The sequence below is a fragment of the Heptranchias perlo genome, chromosome 1, assembly GCF_035084215.1.
Source record: "Heptranchias perlo isolate sHepPer1 chromosome 1, sHepPer1.hap1, whole genome shotgun sequence".
NCBI classification, from domain to species: domain Eukaryota; kingdom Metazoa; phylum Chordata; class Chondrichthyes; order Hexanchiformes; family Hexanchidae; genus Heptranchias; species Heptranchias perlo.
The window spans coordinates 32778438-32784437 of record NC_090325.1 but is presented as its reverse complement, the minus strand read 5'-3'; the positions used below and the strand labels follow the sequence as shown (position 1 = coordinate 32784437).

The window sequence follows — 6000 nt, the reverse complement described above, 5'->3', positions numbered from 1 at the left end:
ATCATAGAAAGGTTACAGCACAGAAGGCATTCGGCCCATCAAGTCCGTGCCGGCTCTATGCAAGAGCAATCTAGCTAGTCCCAGTCCCCCACCCTATCCCCCGACCCCTGCAAATTTCTTCTTTTCAAGTACCTATCCAGTGCCCTTTTGAAAGCCACGATTGAATCTACCTCCTCCACCACCACCCCCCATGGCAATGCATTCCAGACCCTAACCACTCACTGCGTAAAAACGTTTTTCCTCATGTCACCTTTAGTTCTTTTGCCAATCACCTTAAACCTATGTCCTCTGGTTCTTGACCCTTGCGCCAATGGGAACAGTCTATTCTGCCTAGACCCTTCATGATTTTGAATACCTCTATCAAATCTCTCAACTTTCTCTGTTCCAAGGAGAACAACCCCAGCTTCTCCAGTCTATCCACGTAACTAAAGTCCCTTATCCCTGGAATCATTCTAGTAAACCTAATCTGCACCCTCTCTAAAGCCTTCACATCTTTCCTAAAGTGCAGTGCCCAGAACTGGACACAATACTCCAGTTGTGGTCAAACCAGTGTTTTATAAAAAGGTTCATTATCATTTCCTTGCTTTTGTACTCTATGCCTCTATTTATAAAGCCCAAGATCCCATTTGCTTTTTTAAACGCTTTCTCAACCTGCCCTGCCACTTCCAATGATTTGTGCACATATACCCCCAGAACACTGTTCCTCTACCACTTTTAGAATTGTGCCCTCTAGTTTACATTGCCTCTCCTCGTTCTTCCTACCGAAATGTATCACCTCACATTTTCTGCGTTAAATCTGCCGCATGTCCACCCATTCCAGCAGCCTGTCTATGCCCTCTTGAAGTCTATAACTATCCTCCTCACTGTTTACTGCACTTCCAAGTTTTGTGTCATCTGCAAATTTGGAAATTGTGCCCTGTACACCCAAGTCCAAGTCATTACTATATCAAGAAAAGCTGTGGTCCTACTACTGGCCCTTGGGGAACACCACTGTACACCTCCCTCCAAACCAAAAAACAAATCGTTCAGCACTACTCTCTGCTTCCTGTTACTTAGCCAATTTTGTATCTATGATGTTACTGCCCCCTTTATTCCCTGGGCTTCAATCTTGATGACAAGCCTATTACGCAGTACTTTATCAAACGCCTTTTGAAAGTACAAATACACATCTACCGCGTTGCCCTCATCTAACCTCTATGTTACCTCATCAAAAAAGTCATGCTGGATCCCTAATCAAGCCACACTTGTCCAGTGACTGCTAATTCTGTCCCAGATTATCATTTACCTCATTACATAAGAGCATATGAAATAGGAGCAGGAGTAGGCCAATCGGCCCCTCGAGCCTGCTCCGCCATTCAAATAAGATCATGGCTGATCTGATCCTAACCTCAAATCTAAATTAATGTCCAATTTCCTGCCCGCTCCCCGTAACCCCTAATTCCCTTTACTTCTAGGAAACTGTCGATTTCTGTTTTAAATTTATTTAATGATGTAGCTTCATTGTGTGTAGGAATTTTGTATGAAACTACATTTGATCAAAGTAATTCATTGTACATGAAGCACTGATGTTTGAGATATGTAACGAGGTGCTACCCAATCACCAATCTTACTTTAACCTCACCTCCAAGTAGTCTTAGTGCATTAATGGACATATCTGTCCATTTTTTTTAACGTAAAAATTTAAAGAGGAAACATCCAATGATCATGGTTGCTGCAATATACATTCAATCCCAAGCAGATAATAAAATGACACACTTGTTATTTGTAAAACTAATTTTATTGAGTTCCTTTGATATCTCAGTCCAGTATGGAACTCAGCCAGAAACCAAGTTCAACCTGCATCAACTTATCTGTCATCCACAGTAGCAGCTGGGGTTCTACAAATGTCCTTGGGATCCCTGAGTTAGAGGTGGAATAAAATCAACAGTTCCTACTCTTGACATCCAGTAACACCTGCTGCAAAGTACATGTATGGATGTCTAGCTATGATAGCCCTCAGAGTCAAACAGACAGCCAACTTTCACTGTCTAGACTCATACTTTAAGAATCACCAATTGGCTGAGGAACCAGAAAGCAGAAAATACATGGGGAACTTGACTCTGCAGCTCCAAGAGAAGTAAAACTTGACAAGTGGAATTGTTTTCCCCCTCCTCCATCCCAAAGGCACCAACTCAAGCTGGGATTCAGTTCGAAGCGACAGTGATCCTTCAATATCTTGCTGATAGATGGCTGCAGGATAGTCAGGATTGGGAACTAAATATACCAGATTAGAAGGTTTATCAGGAGAGATAGGGAAAATGGAAGAGGGGGAAGAGTAGCCTTAGTGATTGAATTGATTTAATCTCTAATGATAAAGGCGGATATAACGAGGGGTAAGCAAGCCAACAGAGACCTTATGGGTTGAATTGAGAAATAGGAAAGGATCTAAGACTATAGTGGGAGTTGTGTATAGGACCCCTGGCAGCAGCTCTGAAGTGCTAGATTGTATAAATGCAGAGATTAGACAAGCATGTAACAAAGGCATAGTGGTCTTAATGGGGGACTTTAACCTTCACACAGATTGGGAAAAGCAGACTAGCAACTTTCAGAAAGGTAGTACATTTCTTGAGTGTGTCCAGGATAGTTTTCTACAGCAGTATGTCCTAGAGGCAAGGGCGCAAGCCATACTAGATTTAGTAACGACCCAGATTTAGTTAACAGCTTAACTGTGCGTGAACATCTATCCAATAGCGATCATAACATGATCGAGTTCAAGGTAGTGTTTGAAAGGGAAAAACAGTGAATCAGCTGCTAAGATTCTAGACTTGGGTAAGGCCGACTTCAATGGGATGAGACAGAGACGGTCCACAGTAAACTGGGCAAAGCTGTTAATGGGTAAAACGACTGATGATCGGTGGGAAATGTTTAAAGAAACATTTAACGTGATACAGAATCGGTTTATACTCGAGGGGCAAGAACTCTACTTGCCAAAAAAAAGCCATGGACAACTAAAGAGGCAAGGGACAGTATAAGACACAAGGAAAGGGCATACAAGGCAAAAAATGGCACAGATCCTGGCGAATGGGAAAGATACAAAGATCAACAAAGGGTCACAAAACAGATAGTAAGAGCTACAAGAAAGTATGAAAAGAAACTTGCAAGGGATATCAAAACCAATACAAAGAACTTTTATCGTTATATTAGGAAAAAGAGGGTGGTCAGGAGCAGTGTTGGCCCCTTAAAAACTGAAAGTGGGGATACTGTCATTGACAATGGGGAAATGGCGGACATGTTGAACAATTACTTTGCGTCAGTATTTACAGTAGAAAAAGGGGATAGCATACTGGAGATCCCAAGAAAACTAATATTGAATCAGGGACAGGGACTCAATAAAATTAACATAAGTAAAACAACAGTAATGAAGAAAATATTAGCACTAAAGAGTGACAAATCCCCAGGACCAGATGGTTTCCATCCCAGGGTTTTAAAGGAAGTAGGTGAGCACATTGCAGATGCCCTAACTATAATCTTTCAAAGTTTTCTAGATTCAGGAACCCTCCCTCTAGATTGGAAAATTGCACATCACTCTGCTTTTTAAGAAAGGAGAGGGGGAAACCAGGGAATTATAGATCAGTTAGCCTAACATCTGTTGTGGGGAAAATGCTGGAGTCCATAATTAAGGATAGGGTGACTGAACACCTCGAGAATTTTCAGTTAATCAGGGAGAGCCAGCATGGATTTGTGAAAGGTAGGTCGTGCCTGACAAACCTGATTGAATTTTTTGAAGAGATGACTCAAGTAGTGGTCAGGGGAATGTCAATGGATGTCATTTATATGGACTTCCAGAAGGCATTTGATAAAGTCCCACATAAGAGACTGTTAGCCAAGATAGAAGCCCACGGAATCGAGGGAAAAGTACAGACTTGGTTAGGAAGTTGGCTGAGCGAAAGGAGAGAGAGTAGGGATAATGGGTAGGTACTCACATTGGCAGGATGTGACTAGTGGAGTCCCACAGGGATCTGTCTTGGGGCCTCAATTATTGACAATATTTATTAACGACTTAGATGAAGGCACAGAAAGTCTCATATCTAAGTTTGCCGATGACACAAAGATTGGTGGCATTGTAAGCAGTGTAGATGAAAACATAAAATTACAAAGTGATATTGATAGATTAGGTGAATGGGCAAAACTGTGGCAAATGGAATGCAATGTAGGCAAATGTGAGGTCATCCACTTTGGACCAAAAAAGGATAAAACAGGGTACTTTCTAAATGGTAAAAAGATAAAAACAGTGGATGTCCAAAGGGACCTTGGGTTTCAGAATCATAGATCATTGAAATGTCATGAACAGGTGCAGAAAATAATCAATAAGGCTAATGGAATGCTGGCCTTTATATCTAGAGGACTAGAATACAAGGGGGCAGAAGTTATGCTGCAGCTACACAAAACCCTGGTTAAACCACACCTGGAGTACTGTGAGCAGTTCTGGGCACCGCACCTTCGGAAGGACATATTGGCCTTGGAGGGAGTGCAACGTAGGTTTACTAGAATGACACCCGGACTTCAAGGGTTCAGTTTCGAGGAGAGATTACACAAATTGGGGTTGTATTCTCTGGAGTTTAGAAGGTTAAGTTTATAAGATATTATATCTGATCAAAGTTTAAGATATTAAGGGGAACAGATAGGGTGGATAGAGAGAAACTATTTCCACTGGTTGGGGATACTAGGAGTAGGGGGCACAGTCTAAAAATTAGAACCAGATCCTTCAGGAGCAAGACTGGAAAACATTTCTACACAGAAAGGGTGGTAGGAGTTTGGAACTCTCCTGCAAACAGCAATTGATACTAGCTCAATTGCTAAATTTAAATCTGAGATAGATAGTTTTTTGGCAACCAAAGATATTAAGGGATATGGGCCAAAGGCAGGTATATGAAGTTGGATCACAGATCAGCCATGATCTTATCAAATGGCAGAGTAGGCTCGAGGGGCTGAATAGCCTACTCCTGTTTCTATATTCATGTGATGATCCCATTCTTCATATTTTTCTAGACAGTGTCAGTGGGCTATTTGATCATAGGGGAAGGGCATCAGAACCAAATCAAATTCCTGTCCTCACCCAACATCCTCATAAATAACTAACATTTTAAACATTTGCACAATGGAACATCCAGGACTGGGGGGAAAACATTGCAGTCCATCCAGTCCCAGTGTGTAAAAAAGTACAACCGATATGGGCTCTCCTTTTCGTTCTTCTCCATTGCACAGTAGTTTGGAAACTTTACTGAAAATACTTTTTGAACATGCACTACAGCTCTCCTTGATGAGCATCTCCCTGCCTAAATTAAATCACGAGAGCTATCTTTCAGCCCAATATGCTTGTTTATGTGGTCTCAGACTTTTTCCAGCACTAATTCTATCATTAAGTTTCACTCTGGAACTCAGATTGCGCAGTGGGCTCGTCATCATTGACCACTTTTTAGGTTCAGAACCTACTTTGCGAAAAGAAATTCTAACGCCTATCACTTCTCCTCTCCCCAGCCATACTAATTAAAACAAATAAGAAAATTCCTCCCGAAATACAGCCGAATTAAAAAAAAACGAAATGAAGGATGGATTAAGGAAAGAAATAAAACTTTTTTTTAAAAAAAGGGACACGGTATTCACTAAGACTTAGCAACATGAGTACCGGCAAAGGCCAGAAACCCGATGCGCCAGGTATCATTTACACAACATGGCGCACAGACCCAGAGGTCGTGCGCTTCGATGCCGTTTGCACATTGTGCATTTCGCAGAGATTTGGGTTATTTTTCCACCCCCTCCCCCAAGACGTACTGTAAAATTACAATTTAAATCTAAAACAAGAAACGAATTAAAAAGTGAGGGTAGAGAGGAGAATGGTTAAAGCCAAGGCCGCCATAAGACACACACAGTCCCATCGCCAAAAGCTGTTCGAATCATCTCAGGCTCCTCACATACAAGGACCCGATCATATAAGGAAAATATCCACGTTCACCTGGGTAA

The 6000-nt window shown here is 41.6% G+C and overlaps 1 non-coding gene across 1 annotated transcript; it reads right to left on the bottom strand.

Annotated features, from left to right (window-relative positions):
- Positions 1–5364: 5364 nt before the first annotated feature.
- Positions 5365–5451, bottom strand: LOC137331393 (small Cajal body-specific RNA 18). Its single transcript, XR_010965451.1, has one exon. It is a non-coding gene; the product is annotated as a small Cajal body-specific RNA 18 (non-coding RNA).
- Between the last annotated feature and the right edge of the window lie 549 nt (positions 5452–6000).